Genomic DNA, 17,908 nt, shown 5'->3' with positions numbered 1-17,908 from the left:
GAGTCACTTGCCCACATGACCAGCTGGCTGTTGGAAACTCCCATGCCAACCCTACGCCCTCCCCTGTCCCTGTCTCTTACTTAGCAGGATCTCAGAACCTGGATGGCAGAATTTCTCTTTCATTCTTTGTTCTTCTCAAACCGAACTTTCTTTCAGATTATGAGGTGCTGCAGTAAATATTACATAATTTATTTCAACTATAGTTTTCAGGATATCAGTTTAGTTCTTTTATATATTCTATTTCATCAACACTGTTAATCACAATTCTCTACGGTGTCAGGCACTCTAGATACCTGGGGCTCCCGTGGGTCTGCTTTTATTGTCTGCTACTTCAAACATTACTACATTATGACCATGTACTCTTATTTTTTTTAACTGAATAGGTAAAGTATTTTTTAAAAAAACAATTACAGAAGTAATTTTTTTTTTTTTTTTTTTTTTTTTTTTACTAAATGCTACCCTCCCGCATAAGGCATCTACAAGCCTTTGGCAATAAGTCATGTGAGAATCAGAGCAAGTTCACGCAGGGATTTAATTCATCCAGCCTTGAGTACAAAGTAGGCGCCAGTTGTTACAATGACTTGGTGACTATACTGCCATTACCTCAGGAAGGTTTTGAATGTTTTGTTTGTTTGTTGTTATTGTCTCTTGCCTTTCATAGCAGGTTCTGAACTCCCAATTTTTGGCTCCCTTAAGTGCCATAATGTTTCAAAAAAAAAGTTTTTCTCAGTTAACTCTCTTGAATGCTTTACTAGAGACAGCGGACTTGAAGATATGATTACTCTAGATGAATTTCATTTTCCTTAGTTTCTAAGATGTTTCCTGTCTTGGTATCACTCAAATAATATTTTTGATACCTTTGAATAGTCTACTTGTTTGTTTCTCTCTCTCTCTCTCTCTCTCTCTCTCTCTCTCTCTCAATTTCTTGTTTGCTTTTTCTGGGAGAAATTCCATTGTTGTGACCTAGTTACCTTACTGAAAATAGGTGCCTGAATGCTGTACAGTGTCTGTCACAGGTCTTTGCATACTGAGCCCTTAAATATCATTTAAGCAATGCTTGCTTAAGTTGCATGCTGCTCTTTTCAACAATCTTCATAAAGTCAGAGATTAAATACTTCTTTTTACATTGATATCCAGATATCCAGATATCTGTCTTACAAAAAAGGGTTTGTTTGACTATGGTGCTACATTTGAAAAAAGAAATACACATCATTCATTCTTCATGTAGTAATAAATGAACCTTTATGTATGGATATGACATAGGCATGTATATTTTAAAAAAAGCTTCATTTCTCAATGTGTGATTTTTTTCTTGAGACATTTACACTTAAGACTTCTACTGCTGTGATGAAAGGCCATCAGCAAAGCAATTAGGGGAGAAAAGGGTTTATTTGGCTTGTAATTCCACATCCTAGTCCATCCTTGAAGGATGTCAGGAAAGGAACTCAAACAGAGCAGGGACCTGGAGGCAGGAGCTGAGGCAGAGACCATATGGTTTTTCTATTTATCATTTATGTATTTATCATGTTGTATCCTGATCCCCCACCCACTTCCTTCTCTCCTCTCGGTCCCACCCTCCTGCCCCCTTTCCCCAACACCCCACTTTCTGTCTCAGAGAAGGGGAGGCCCTCAAAGGGTACCAATCCACCCTGGCACCTCAAGTCACATCAGGACCGACCTCATCTTCTCCCGCTGAGGCTAGACAAGGCAACGCAGGTAGGGGGAAAAGATCCAGATGCAGTCAATAGAGTCAGAGACAGGCCCTATGCCCATTGTTAGGAGACCCTCATGCTGGCCACACTGTACATCTGCTGCCTATGTGTAGGGGACGTAGGTCCATCTCCATGTTCTTTGCTTACTCCTTGGTTGGTGGTCCAGTCTCCTTGAGTACAGGGGACATATTTTCAACAGCTCTTTTGTAACAAAACCTGAGAATTGTCATATAGAGTCTTTACCTTCAGGAGATTTTTTAAAAATGTAGTTGGAGAGAAAAAAAACATATTCACGTTAAGTTAAACTGAAATATACACTTCAGTTCATTTTACAAGAAATGAACACAAAAGAAGTCATGAGAAGTAATGATTAGGGGAGACTATGATTGCCTAGTTCTTTGTGACCCAGTAGGACACATTACAAGAATACTAAATTGTATCCCAGAGTTCAACTTAATTAGCATTATGCATTTACAACAAGGAATGTAAAGTCCTTGAGGTCAAAATTATAGAAGAAAGAGTTTTAAAACTTCCAGTGCTGAAAGGATGTTTAACAACCAACTGAAGGTCATGGTGTTTTATTTGTTTGTTTGCTTGCTTGGTTGTTTACTCTAAAAGAAGGCTTAGGGTGCTCACAGCAAATCCAGTGAAATAAAAACAAGTACCCCTAAAACTGCTTTGCTTTCTCCACATAACAAGCCTCAAATATTCCAGGGCATTCTAGAATAACATCACCAGTTAGTTTGTTTGTTTGTTTGTTTTTTCATGTATTTCATATTAACTTTTTAAAGCCTCCTGATTTTGTGGAGAAGCTGCACTAAGTTGTAAGTGATGTATGAAATAGAGGAAACACAGGTTCTCCTCACTCTTTCTAGGTACTAGTGTATCTTTTTTCAAATAATCAGTAAGACTACCACTCCATTATATATAAGCCTTTTAAAGAAACCCAGAACAGCCATATAAGCATGCACCAGGGAAACAGGTAAGAATCACTCTGATCAAATTCAGATTTTTATTCAGATCAAAGAACATATCACCAGCCAGGACCAGAAACATATTTTCATTCTCTCCCCTCTCCCTTCCTCTTTATCCCCCTCCCTCCCTCCCTTCCTCTCCCCCCACCCCCATGGCTTTGTCCTTCTTCATCTCCCTTCCATGTCCCTCTGGTTCTGTTACACCACAGTCTGGATGCTGCACTGGACCAATTCTCCCTCTGAGGTGTGCAGTCTAATGACCTCCTGACTGCTGATGGGCAGTTAGGGGGCCTCTGAAACAGAAAGACAGAAGGCTTCCGTGCACCCCAACTTGGCATCTCAGGCTACCTCTCTCCCTGTTTCTAAATCAAGATGAGAATCCTACCACCAAGGTGTTTGTTACTTCAGGAATATCATTGCAATTCATTGCCTTCCATGAAACCAGAATGTATGTTGACACTATTTGCTAATTTGGGGCTTGGGGATGGGGGCAGGAAGAAGGCTTACTTTGCCTCCAGGAAAAGAAATGCAAACAGAAACAGAATTTACAGATACTATGAGTCTAATCTTTCAAAATCAAAGTTGGTTGAGTGGCTCCATAATATCTGTTTTTGTCTCTTGGTTACAGGTCTCTTGGTTTGTCTCATGGCTACAGGTAAGTGTGGCAGTTCCATGGCATCCTCCGGAGACACGTACAGAAGGAGGAATAAAGGAGAGGCACTTCTGTATCCACTAATGTTTTTTATTCAAGGAAAAGAAATCAATAGTGCCCAGAAGTCTGAAGTAAATGACATTTCCCTCTCACTGGCTAGCATCTTATCTCCTGTCTCTGCCTTAATTACAGGGAACAGTGGCTATCAGATTACATAGCAGGCTTGTCCTCCATATTAGTGGGCAGATTCTGTTGACAAGGAAGAGAGCTAGAGAGCTGTTCTTAATGCCTCCAATAGCATTTCCCACTAGAAGATCAGATGGTGTGTGTGAATGTGTGTGTGTGTGTGTGTGTGTGTGTGTGTGTGTGTGTGTGTGAATGTGTGTGTGTGTGTGTGTGTGTGAATGTGTGTGTGTGTGTGTGTGTGTGTGTGTGTGTGTGTGTGTGTGTGTGTTTTGTTCAGCCGGCGTTTTTTAAGTTCTTGGGGCTGAGGTTATGCCTCAGTCACCAAAGTGCTTGCCATGAGGATCTGAGCTTGATTCCCTAGGTATGATGTTGTACTCCATGATCCCAACCCTGGGGAGGTAGAAGAAAAATTCCTAGGCCTCAGCAAGCAGCTTGTCTAGCCAAAATGGTAAGTGTCTGATTCAATGAGAAACTGTCTAGGGAAAAGAAATGCAGAAAACAACTAAGGAAGTCAGAGCTCTGGCTTCCCTGTGCACATGTATATGTGAGTGCATACATAGTATGTACGTAACAAATTTAATGATTTTTAAAACGCATATTTTATTCACTTAACACAAATATAAACCTTTAAAATATATTATTGCATTATTTATGCATTTGTGTGTATGTGTGTGTATGCTTATGTGTATATGTGTATGCTTATGGTCATGCACCTGCCACATTATTCCTAGAGGTGAAAGAACAAGTCTAGAAGTTGGCTTTTTGCCTCCACAACTCTATTATTATTGCTAAATTCAAGAGTTCCCCCTTGTTCCACAAGTACCATTTCTTTCCACATAGGATATTTAAAGTATAATTATGTGACCAAACAGCAGGATAACAAATCCTATTCTTATTCTCTTACACATTTAGTTGATATAAATAGGTAATTGTATAGAATTCAAGGAAAATACTCAAGAATATGCAGTGTTACTGAGAGTGTTGCATGCTCTATATTGTATAAGTGTGCCCATATTTAAAAAACTATAGATGTAAATATTTAAGATATATTCTGTTTGAATTGTGACTCTGGCTATATGAACACATGTCATTAATACACACACACAAGTACATATATATGTGTACATATATACATATAGATATACATATCTTAAGATTGAATTGTGCTGTCATCTTGAGAATAAGAAGCATTTCCCAGTGCTGAGACTTGAATGCAGTTTAATAAATGCAAGCACTTAACCCCTGACCTAAATGCCCCAATTCAGGTCTTTTCTTATCAAAAAGTTCAATATCTCACCAACACCTTTTTTTATGAGAATCGTTATGAGTTATACGATTAATTAAATATGATTGTTTTCTGTAATTTTGTGCCACACATAATTTAAATTTTCATTAATGTTAATTGCCAGTGGCACCAGAAAGAAAGCCTTTTAAAGTCCCATTTAATTGTGCTTTAACTCAGTACAGAAATGAGAGTGTTTGCTTCATTATAAAGTGTGATGGCTATAGAGATTATGGGAAGGGGAAGACCAATATATGTTTCTGTCATGGGTCACCAAACATAGTTGCATAGTGATTCTGAAAGAGTCGAATACCCTGTTTTCATGTTAGTCCCAACAAATGGAGCTTGAAATGCAGACAGCTGCAGTCATGGTGCAGAGTCCTTCACTCAAAAGGAGAAATGATTACCTTCTGGTCTTTTCATTAGTTATCAGCAAGTTGCCACAATTAGATTAGGAATGGATGAAGAACTTATTTTCCATTTCATTCTGTGTTACATTATCTAGGCACTGCATATTGTGCCTTTAATAGAAGTTCAGAAAAAAAAAAGGTTAAATAGATTTATAATTTTGATGGGTTCGGGAGAAAACACAGCTGATTGCTCAGACTCAAATCAATTTGTATGTGTGAAAATATGAACTGCATTCAGTTACAAGGCAGACCCTTGCTGTGCCATCTTCACAGGGGTGCCGGCCTTGTCCTTTCACTGGTACCCCGTGATGTCTTTGTGGGTCCCTGAATTGTCACGTTGGAACAGTGTTTTAGTTACTTTTCCTTGCTGCAAAAAAAAAATTTTTTTTTCTCTAATATAAGCACCTGAAAAGAGGTAGGGTTTTTCTCTGGGTTCACAGTTGAATGATGCAGTTGACAGTGATAGGCAAGCCATGGCAGCAGGAGCTTGAGGCAGTTGGTTAGTCCGTAGCAGAGGGTGTCATGGAGAATATGCCTACGTTTTCCTTCGTACTCAGTCTGGGATCCCAGCCCAGAGAACGCTTCTACCTCATTTAACCTAATCTTGGTAGTTCCACAGAGGCTTGATCATAGTAGGGTAACTTGATCTCATATCAGGCCCTCCCCAAACGAAGACTTGCCTCCCAGTGATTCTAAAAGCCACTAAATGGACAATGGGGGGAATAACCATTACAGGCAATGATTATTTTAGCATTGTTAAAGAAAGATTCTCAATTTAACATTCTTGATTATTTGCCTAGCTCGTGGACTGAGAAATAGTGACCACAAATGCCTGCATTTTTATATTTTATAAGAAGATTATCTAAAATTTAAAGTGTACGATGCTACAAGACAATATAGACTGTAAATCTGGGAGAAAAATCAGGAGCTCCTCAGGCAATTTTAAGTTCACCCCTGAATACCAGAACAGATAGCACACAGGGGGGCTGTGGCATTTTATCTTTGCCTTAATCACTGGTGGCTTATTTTCCTTTAAATAGTCCATACCTGAATAATTAAAATGATTATTTTTGTCAAAAATTTTTTCTGTATTTTTGATTTATAATATAATATGTGATCGCTACAAATTCAATCAGAAAATAATGAAAGAGCATTCAGCCAAAAAACAAAATAAGTCACTACCCCTGAAATGATCTTTAATTTTTCATGTGCTTGTATGTGAGTTTTGAGTGTGATTGTGTGTGTGTGTGTGTGTGTGTGTGTGTGTGTGTGTGTGTATGTCTGTGTGCACATGTGGTGCACCTATGTGTGTTCTCTCTCATATGTGTCGGTACATGTGCACATAGAAGCACATGTGCATATGTACATACATATGTATGGAGACCTGACGTTGACATTAGCTGTCTACCTCGAATGATTTCCCCCTTATATACTCAAGCAAGGTCTCTTGACACACCCAGCTGAATCTGAAGAACTGTGTTTTAGCGATGCACTATGACGTTATTGATTGGGCTTACAGATGGCCCACTATGCTCACCCAGCTGTTTTGATTTATTATTTTTTGATTGTTTGTTTGTTTTTAACGTAGTTTCTGGAGATTCAAACTCCAGTACTCTCCACTGTATGAAAAGTATTTTACATGCTGAACCATCTTCCCAGCTCAACAATTCATAGTATTCAGGTAAAATAACTGTGCATATAGATAAATATATGTGTATCGTTTTTGTCTGCACAGAAATGAAACTATATTATGCATGCTGCTTGGCAACCAGTTATTCTTACTATATTGTGGGTGCTTCTCCTTGTCAACAAATATACATTTACATCCTTGTTTTTAAGGACTGCAGTCTTGGAACTAACAGTATTTATTGAGTTTTGCCGATGTAAAACATGCTGAATCTCATTGTGTGCATACCCCATGACATGTCTAACCAACCCAACAGTTAGAAATTTTCTATTGCTTGTAATTACTCACCAGCACAATCAAGCCTACAATGGATATTGCTATAAGCTCACAACTAAGAAGACAGTATGAAACAAGCATGTTCTGACACTCATGAGCTCAACCAATGTCACTGGAAATTTCTAGTTTGTATTGCCTTCACATTTGAAATTTTTATGTACATTATTAGAGAATCAATCAATACACAGCAAAAGACAATTCAATCAGTGAATCTTGAACTCTCTTTATTGTTGTTCACGCCATTTTCTCCTTCTAGTTTATTTATATACAAAATTATACTCCGATGAGAAAGCAAGCAAGGCAGAGGGAAAAAAATCAATAAAAATCAGTCTTCAAGCAAGGGGTTTATTTATGCCAAAATGTATACATATATATATTCTTGTATTCACTGAATATTTTCCCAATGCCAAATACTTATTTGGCAATCTCTCTTTTGGATATAAACAAAAGGACAGCATAGTGACTTCTAAATGGCTTACAGTATAGTGCAGGGGAGATGACTCCGTTGGTAAGTATGCAAACATCCTGCTATGATGGCAGGTGTGTGCAACTACAGTATTAGGGCGAGACAGCACAGAGAGATCTAGATCCCAGGTGTTTCCAAACTAGTCAGCAGAGTGGATGTTACAAGCTTCTACTAAGAGAAAGGCCCTTTCTGCCTTCTATATGTGTATTCCCTATCAAATGCATGCAACACACACACATACATAAGAAGCACACGCACAATCTTACAGTATTATAGTTTTGCTAATTACTTTCGAAAGCATATTCTTAAACTATTGCATGGAGAAAGCCCAATTGCACACTGTTTCCTGATACTCGTGTGTGTGTGTGTGTGTGTGTGTGTGTGTGTGTGTGTGTGTGTTTGTCTGTCATGATGATATAATTTATATAGTATTAATAAGCCTATAAAATGCTAATCTTATAAGTAGTTGTAAGTCAACTTCAAAGTTGAGATAACTGGTCATGAAAATACTACACAAATCAACTAAATACTGAATGTATTTAAATTACATTAAATTTCTAATATTTTCATGCATAGCCAAAGTCCTTTACATTTTAGGCCTATCACTATTTTTATTTATTTATTCACTTTTCATTTGAATAGTAGCCCCTTTCTGCCTCTCCTACTGGTCCCGCACTCCCTCCCTCTTCCCCCTGTCCCCCACAACTCTGTCCCTCAGAAAACAGGAATCCATTCCCTCCAACCCACCTCAACACATCAACTTTGATCAGGACTGAACACATCCTCTTCCAAGGTGGCCAGGCAGCACAACCCTGCCAGGGAGAAGTTATTGAAAAGCATGCAACAGAGTCCTTCTCAGTGTCAGCCCCCATTCCCCTTACTAGAGGACCCACATGAAGACCAAGCTGCCAACCAAATACCTATTGTAGGGTGCCTAGTTACAGTCCATGCATGGTCTTTGGTTAATGCTTCAGTCTCCACAAGTGCCCTGGGCCCAGGTAAGTTGCTTTGTTGGTCTTCCTGTGGTGCTCTTTTCCCATATGGGTCCTTCTATCTTTGACACTACACTTCCACAAGACTTCCCGTGTTCCAGCCAATGGTTGCCTATGAGTCTCAGCATCTGTTTCAAAGCACTGTTGGGGGGAGCCTCTCAGAGGACAGCTATAATAGGCTGTGGTCTACAAGCGTAGCAGAGCGTCATTAATGGTACCGGGGTTGTCTTTCTCTCATGGGGTAGATCTCAGCTTAGGCCAGGCATTAGTTGGACATTCCTCAATCTCTGTTCTATCTTTATCCCTGCACATCTTGTAGGCAGGGTAAATTTTGGGTCAAAGATTTTGTGGGTGGGTTGGTGTTCTCCTCCTTCCACCAGGAGGCATGTCTGGTTAGAGGGTGTCCTCTTCAGTCTCCATGACCCCTACAACAATGGGTCTCACCTCAAGTCACCCTCATACCCTCCCAGGTGCCTACCCGGTCATAAGTCGACAGCTTGTCTCAGACATGCTTCTACCCATGGTTTCTTTTCTCTCTGCAGGGTCTCTGTGCTCCCACCCCACTCTCCCCATATCTGATCCCCACTGCCTTTCCCTCAGCACCCCCTCGCCTACCCTGTTGCTTGTCTACAAACACTTCTACTGTTTATTCAATTTCCCTTTCTGAGTGAGATTCAAGCATCCTCCCTTGGACCCTCCTCGTTACTCAGCTTCTTTGGGTCTGTGAATTATAGTGGTATGGTTATCCTGTACTAGATGGCTATTATCCACTTATAAATGAGTGCATACCATGTATGTCCTTCTAGATCTGGATTACCTCACTCAAGACGATCTTTTCTAGTTCAGTCTATTTGCCTGCACATTTCATGATATCCTTGTTTTTAATAGCTGGGTAGTGTTCCATTGTGTACATGGACCACAGTTTCTTTATTCATTTTTTGACTGAGACATATCTGGGTTGTTTCCAGTTTCTGGGTATTAACAAATAAAGCCACCGCAAACATAGTGGAGCAAATGTCCTTGTTGTAGGGTGGAACATTTTTGGGTGTATGCTCAGGATTCATAAAACTGGGTCTTGAGGGAGATCTATTCCCAATTTTTGGAGAGAGCTGCAGATTGATTCCCAAAGTAGTTGTTCAAGTTTGCATTCCCATCAGCAATGGAGGAGTGTTTCCCTTTCTCTTCATTCTCACCTGCATGCGCTGTCACTTGAGTTTTTGATCTCAGCCATTCTGGTAGGTGTAAGATGGAATCTTGCAGTCATTTTGATTTGCATTCCCTGATGACTAAGAACACTGAGCATTCTTTTTAAGTCTTCTCGGCCATTGGAGATTACTCTGTTGAGAATTTTCGCTTTAGCTCTTATCCCATTCTTTTTTTAAATTGGATTATTTTGTTTATTGGTGTTTCATTTCTTGAGTTCTTTATATATTTTGGACAGTAGCCCTTTTTTGGATGTAGGATTGGCGAAGATTTTTTTTTCATAATCTGTAGGTTGCCATTTTGTCCTGTTGATAGTGTCTTTTGTCTTACAAAAGCTTTTCAGTTTCATGAGATCCCATTTGTTAATTGTTGATCTTAGAGCCTAAGGTGTTGGTGTTCTGTTTAGGAAGCTGTCTCCCCCGTGCCAATGAGTTCAAGGCTGCTTCCAACTTCCTCTTTTAATATTTTAGTGTTTCTGGTTTGATGGGGAAGTTTTGATCCAGTTAGATTTGTGTTTTGTACAGGGTGATAAATATGTATTTATTTGAATTCTTCTACATGCAGATATCCAGTTAGATCAGCACTATTTATTGAAGTTTTAAATTTCTTTATTTCTTCCCTGATACTCATTGAGTAAAGAGTTGTTTAGTATCCATGCATTTGTAGACTTTCTCTTGTTTCTGTTGTTGAGATCTAGCTTTAATCCATGATGGTCTGATAAGATACAAGGGGTTATTTCAATTTTCTTGTATCTGTTGATGCTTGCTTTGTGACCAAGTATACAGTCAATTTTAGAAAAAGTTCCATGAGATGCTGAGAAGAAGAGGTGTTTGGGTAAAATGTTCTGGAGATATCTGTTAGGTTCATTTGATTCACGGCATCTGTTAGTTTCATTATGTCTCTGTTTAGTTTCTGTGTTGATGATCCGTCCATTGGTGAGAATGTGGTGTTGAAGTCTGCCACTATTAATGTGTGGGGTTTGATGTATGATTCAAGATTTAGTGATATTTCTTTTATAAATGGGGGTGTCCTTGCATTTGTGGCATAGATGTTCAGAATTGAGATATCATCTTGATGAGTATGAAGTGTTCTTTCCAACCTCTTTTTATTAGTTTTGGTTGAAATTCTATTTTATTAGATAATAGAATGGCTACTCCAGCTTGCTTCTAGGGTCCATTTGCTTGGAAAGATTTTTTTCCAGCCCTTTACTCTGAGATAAGGTCTATTTTTGTTTCTGGGGTACATTTCTTCTATGCAGAAGAATGATGGGTCCTGCTTTGCATCCATTCTGTTGCCTGTGTCTTTTCATTATAGAGTTGAGGCCATTGATGCTGAGAGACATTAATGACCAATGATTATTAATTCTTGTTATTTTGATGTTGGTGGTGGTAGAGTGTATTTATGTATATGTGTGTGTGTGTATGTATGTATGTATGTATGTATGTATGTATGTATGTATGTATAAGGTGTGTGCTTACCTTCTTTTGGTTTTGCTGATGTGTCTATTTATATCTTGTGTTTTCCTGGAAGTAGTTAACCTCCTTTGGTTGGAATTTTCCTTCTAGTATCTTCTGTAGGCTGGATTTGTGGGTAGTTATTATTTAAATTTGTTTTTGTCCTGGAGTATCTTGTTTTCTTCACCTATGGTGATTAGAATTTTTGCTGGGTATAGTAGTTAGGGCTGATATCTGTCGTCTCTTAGTGTCTATAAATATATGCCCAAGCCCTTCTGGCTTTAAGAGTCTTTATTGAGAAGCACGTGTAATTCTGATAGGTGTGTCTTTATATGTGACTTGGCCTTTTTTTTTTCTTACAGCTTTTAATATTTTGTTTTGTTCTTTACATTACGTGCTTTGATTATTATCTGGTGGAAGGATTTTCTTTGCTGGTCCAATCTACTTGGTGTTCTGTATGCTTCTTGTTTGTATATAGGCATCTCTTTCTTTAGCTTAGGGAAGTTTTCTTCTATGCTTTTGTTAAAAAATAATTTCTGGCCTTGGAACTGGTAGTCTTCTTGGATTTGTTCTTTTCATAGTGTCCCAGATTCCTTGGATGTTTTGTGTCAGGAACTCTTTAGATTTAACATTTTCCTTACCTGATGTATTGATTTCCTCCATTATATTTTCTACAGCTAAGACTCTTCCATCATCTCTTTTATTTTGTTGGTGATGCTTGTTTCAATACTTCCTGTTCTCTTCCCTAGGTTTTCTATCTCTAGGATTGCCTCGGTTTGTGGGGTTTTTTGTTTTGTTTTTGTTTTTGTTTTTGTTGTTTTTTGTTTTTTATTGCTTCTATTTCCCTTTTCAGGTCTTGTTCAGTTTTATTCATTCTCTTCACTTGTTCTATTTTCCTGTGTTTTGCTAAGGGATTCATTCATTTCCTTCAACTGCTTGATTGAATTTTCTTGTATTTCTTTAAGAGATTTATTCATATCCTCTTTTTTTTAGAATTATTACTCTTTTTAAATATATATTATTAATATAATCATATTACATCTCAATTGTTATCCCATCCCTTGTATCCTCCCATTCCTCTCTCCCTCCTGCTTTCACCCTATTCCTCTCCTCTACGACTGTGACTGAGGGAGATTTCCTCCCCTTGTATATGCTCATAGGGTATCAAGTCTCTTCTTGGTGGCCTGCTATCCTTCCTCTGAGTGCCACCAGGCCTCTCTATCCAGGGGACGTGGTCAAATATGGAGCACCAGAGTTCGCGTGAAAGTCAGTCCCCACTCTCCACTCAGCTGTGGAGAATGTCCTGTCCATTGAGTAGATCTGTGTAGGGGTTTGACGTTTATTTCCCGTATTGTCCTTGGCTGGTGCCATAGTTTGAGCAGGACCCCATATCCTCTATTAAAGTCTCTATAATCTTTACAAGGTTGGATTTAAGGTCATCTTCTTTTGCTTTAGCTGTTTCAGGATGTCCAGGTATTGCTGAAGTAGGATAGCTGGATTCTGATGATGCCATGTTGCCATGGCTCTTGGTGATTGTGTTCTGATGCTGGCCTTTAGCCATCTGGTTGTCCCTGGCTGAATGTTTCTGATGCTGAGAGGACTCCTCAGTGAGGCAAACAGAGCCTGCAGGGTCTAACCTGGTTCTTTGTGGGGACCCCAGGCGGGCAGGGCCTAACCTGGTTGTTCCTGGGCACCTGCAGGACTAGGTGATCCTGGGGCTCGCAGGCCTCCGCCAATGGGGAAGTTATAGAGCTCTGATGGCTCTCCAAGGCAGGTAGGAGAAAGGCTAGGCCCTTGTCTTTTTAAAGCAATCATTTTTGGGTGGTTTTTTAAAACCACATTTGGTAGTATTTGGGACTTATTTTGGGGAGTGTAGCTTCACATACAGTTTAAATATTTAAGAGAAATCATTTTTAAGAGAAGACAGGGGGCTGTTATATATACTTCCTAGGCAAAGTATAAAAATAGCAGTGTTTATTTAAATTCATGAGGTAACTTCTCACTTTTGGCCAGTCTGTGGTTTGTGGGCATTTTTATTTACTGCAACTCAGCTTCAAGTTGTTAGGCTCCTCTTCTCTTGGTTTGTTTCATAAGGTCAAAATTGTGGACAGAAATAAGCCAAGCCACATAAAATCTTAGCTCAGAATGGACATACTATCCTTTCTGTGCACTTTGCATTGGACGAAATAACTCATGTGAAGAAGCCTGGGCAACAGAATGGGGAAATATACTCTTCTACAGAGGGGAGGAAGTGTGAGTGAATAGTGACTGAAGAGAATACAAATGACTCACATTCATTATCAGCTGTGGGAAATTAAAAAAAAATACTAGCATCAAAGATGGGCCAATTAATCAGATATATTGCAAATCAGTACAGACATCAAACAACAGTGTTGCTTCAAACAGATTCAACATAAATTGCTGGAGTGCATTATTAGAAATGCTAGTTGGCCTGGCTTTTAATTTCCATTTGTACTAGAGCTTCTCTTTTCTCAGGTCCATTACTGACATTTCTTCTGTATATGACTTTTATAAGTCTTCTATGACTTCCATTTCCTATTCTATTAAAGTGAACACACCAAATACTCTGAATACGTAATCCTAGATTCCTATCTCCCTTTATCAGGGTTTTTTTTTTTTTTGGCTTATATCTAATTTAGTTCCTATATTTCCCCTACTCATTTTTACAGAGACTGCCTAAGCACTCAACTTAGCTCTTATAGAAATAACCCTCTTGTCTTCAGCTGCATACGATTACATCTTGTGATTATGCTGATAAGTGTTGCTAATATAAAATGGCATGCTAGTAAACTCATGGATCATAAAATTATTGTGCTCAGGTGCAGATATCCACACTGCCACTTGCCACAGTCTTCAACGGCCTTTCCCACTGTTCTGGTTCATCTTAGGTCAACTTGACACAGGCTACAGTCATCTGGGAGACAGGAACCTCAACTGAGGAAATGTCTCATAAGATCAGGCTGCAGGCAAGCATATAGGGCAGTTTCTTAACCAGTGATTGGTGTGGGAAGGTCCAGTCCTTTATTGGTGGCATCACTCCTGAGCTGGTGGTATTGCATGTTAGAGGAAAGCAGGCTGAGCAGGCAGTGGAGAGCAAGACAACAAGCAGGACTCCGCCATGTCCTCTACATTAGCTTCTGCTCCAGGTTTCTGCCATACTTGAGCTCCTGACCTGACTCCTTCATTGATGGACTATGGTGTGGAAGTATAAGCCAAATAATCCTTTTCTCCTCATCTTGGTCATGGTGTGCCGTCATAGCAATGCTGACCCTAACTAGAATATCCATTAATAAATCATCGTGTTTATGATAGAATTGGGAGGCTTACTGAATCAAGTCCACCACAGGCAGAGCATCCACTGTTTGCTTTAACATCTAAATCTTTGATGACTAAAGAAGTCAGTATTTTTACATAAGTATTATCCATGTATATTTTCTTAAAGGATTTGTTTTTGTTTTAGGAATATGAAGTTAACCCTTTTCAAATCTAAATATCCACAGCAGTATACCACAGCATACTAACAGAATGTTTTTTTTTTCAAAACAAGATTTCTCTGTGTAAGAGCCCTGGCTGTCCTGGAACTCTCTTTATAGACCAGGCAGGCCTCTAACTCACAGAGATCTGCCTGCCTCTGCCTCCCAATGCTGTGATTAAAGGCGTGTGCCACCATGTTCAACTTAATAGAATGATTTTAATGAGCTTGCAAGCAAGAAATCTTTGGGGGAATATCATTTATAATTTAGATGTCATCAACATACCTTTTATAAAAATTAATAGTTTAAACCTAAGTACATACTTAAATGTAGTGGTGTCATTATATGGCAAATGTCTTGATTTGTGTGTAAATTTTGGTTTTAAAAATGTTTTTATGTAAACTACTGCTAATTTTAATGATGATTAAAGTTTACTCAACATTTGATGAGAGAAAACATGCCTCATCAACAGGAAATAAAAAACATCATGCCATCTGTTCCTTGATTCTTTCCCCACCCCCTCCCCATTTACTTAAATGTTTTCTGTGGGTTTTATTTGTTTGCTTGTTTTCTTTCTGAGATCAGTGTTGACATCAAGGCTCTGAATATGCTTTTGCTTCTATGTCAACTTGCTGGGGCACAGGGTACACATATATTTCCTTCTGTGAAGGTGTTCCCAGAGGAGATGCATCCGTGAGTCAATAGACGTAGTATAGAAGATCCACATCCCTTTTGTGAGTGGCTCTCCTCCAATCCTCTGGAGGGTGGAGGAGGAAAAAGAGGAAAACTATCCAAAGCAGAATCGACTATCTTTGGTTCCCTTTGAGCTGCATCATTTGTCTTCTTTAACCATCAGTCTCAGGCTTGCTGGAACTTACCGTACCGTAAGTTTTCAGAACGTCACCCTTGCACTTAAAGTACACCTTCAGCACCAGCTCTTCTGAGTCTGAAGCTTCTTGATATCAGATCCCGAGCCTTGCTGTGTGAGCAAAGCCATAATAATGGGTTTCTCTTTCTTTAGTTAGTTTTTCTCATTGGATAGTTAAACGATAGATGTATATGCATATTTGAGACTACAATCCATTGTATTTTGTTTATGTTTTTTTGGAAAGCCTAGATAACATGGCTTCATCTTCCTGCAACAAAGTCAAAGGTAAGGCCAAATACATATCTAACAAGTCTCAGATCAGGACTCCTGCTCATTATTGCTCTGAAATGGAAAAAAAAAAATAATCATCACCAAGTCTTCCTCAAAGATGGGGGAAAGAGACAGATGCTGAGCTCCTGCCAGCTTCGGTTACTTCATTTGCAGTCTGTTCTCAATGACAGGCAGGAAAATTGAGCTACCAGTTCAACATAAATTCCCCTGGAGTAGGAAGTGGAGCTGATGAGCTATAGTGTCAAGCTATTTATGATGATCAGACTTGATAGGTGTAGGTCACACTGAGTGCATTTATCTTTCACCTCACATAAGATTATTTTTGCTCAGAGCATCAGTGAATGCTGAGACACTGGCAGTTCTTGTATTTAAATAAGCCACACCAAATCTAGGCTCCTTAAAGAAACTAAAAAATTTGATATTTCAAGATGTATTTTTAAATTCTTCGGTAGACTAGGAAAGGTGGCTAATAACAGACCTAATTGAGAAATGCAACTTTTGTGTCTTCAGAACTTCAGATGACAGACTGACTAGTCTCCTTCTTTGTATTTATCACAGGCAATTGGATCTGGTGTAGGAAAGGAAATTAAGTTGGAGCGGGAGGAGGGGTTCCAAGTAAAGCTTAGAAAGCAATTTCTGCCCTTGAAGTAATTAATGAGTGAAATGGGTTTCTACATTAGCTCTTTGAGGCAAAGTTATCTTAATGAAAATCCTTCGGGAAATATATTCAAAGTAATCTGCCCCCAATGGTCAAGACTCAGCTGATTTTGAAGTAGTGAAAATATGTTTCTTTATTGGCACCAGGTCACCTTGCTCAACAAGGTATTAAACAAGGTCATTTCTTCCATTTTAATGATCACTGCCTTTCTGGTGGAAAATAGAGAAAAGATAAGAGAAGGTTGCCCATGCAGAGGAGTCATGTCTTAAACCATACATACATGCAAACAACAGGAATGGAATCACCAGGTTGTATTTACATATTTGTGTACACACACGCGCGCGCGCGCACATACACACACACACACACACACACACAGAGATGGGGGACAATAATAATAATAAAAGAAGAGGATATCAACTTGAGAGTAGAGGACGCATGAGAGGTCGAGGGAGGAGAAAGGGAGGAGAAGTGACTGTAATTCAATTAAAACATAAAAGATTGGTTTTAGAAATGATTTGCAGTGATCTTTGTCTTGTTTTAATTATAAAATATGAATGTCCTATTGAAAAAGATTAAACAAGTAGGAGTATAAGAAGCAAAAGACGTAATGATTCAGCAAACCTGCCGGTGCTCGAGTGTGCTCGTCGGTGCTTCCCAGGGTGAGCCACGCATCTCTGTCTCTGAATTTGGTCTATGGATTTTTTTTTTTTGAAGCTGACGGTTGCTAGTGTTGAGTCACACCTCATCTTCTCCTTCAAGTGAAAATCTTACAGAGACTTGTCTGTACTTCAGAGAAGTCACTTATCCCACTAAGAAATCTTTGACTCCGACCGAAGACTAAGGTTTAAATAACAGCACTGGAAAGGGAACCATTTCCTTTCCCAGGACTCAGAAGAAAGCTAATGACATGTGACTTTGTTATCACTGCATTGAAATACAAATCAAATCAGTGTCCAGTGTTGCCTAGCACTAAAGAAATTTCAAGGAATAATTCTTTGCCCCAAAATTGCTTTTCTTTCTCTTTGTCTTCTTTAGTCTATGTTGATTACATCTGTCTTGATTACCTGGTAGGCATTCACTTGTGATCCAGAATAAACCTATTTATATCCAATACAGTTTGAGTTTTTATGCAAATTGTATAACAGATATGATCTCTTCATATACGCAGTTCAGAATTTTGAGAAAAAAATTCACTGTAAGCGAATTACTTAGCTACCTATTCTTACCATTTAGACTTTCTACTCTATTCAATGTCCAAATATTATTCAAACAAGGGCTTTGGGGCAATTTAGTATCCAAA

General features: G+C 38.9%; 1 long non-coding RNA gene across 1 annotated transcript in view; it reads left to right on the top strand.

Annotated features, from left to right (window-relative positions):
- Positions 1–17,908, top strand: part of LOC311578323 — a 58,105-nt gene that overhangs the window by 31,825 nt on the left and 8,372 nt on the right. The window contains exon 2 of the long non-coding RNA XR_014772833.1: positions 3,315–3,341. This is a non-coding gene — a long non-coding RNA (uncharacterized lncRNA). The remainder of the gene's footprint in view (positions 1–3,314; positions 3,342–17,908) is intronic.

The sequence above is a fragment of the Acomys minous genome (assembly GCF_964271855.1).
Source record: "Acomys minous genome assembly, chromosome: 12".
Lineage (NCBI taxonomy): Eukaryota > Metazoa > Chordata > Mammalia > Rodentia > Muridae > Acomys > Acomys minous.
The sequence above is the reverse complement of the archived record's forward strand: the minus strand, read 5'-3'. Positions and strand labels throughout refer to the sequence as shown.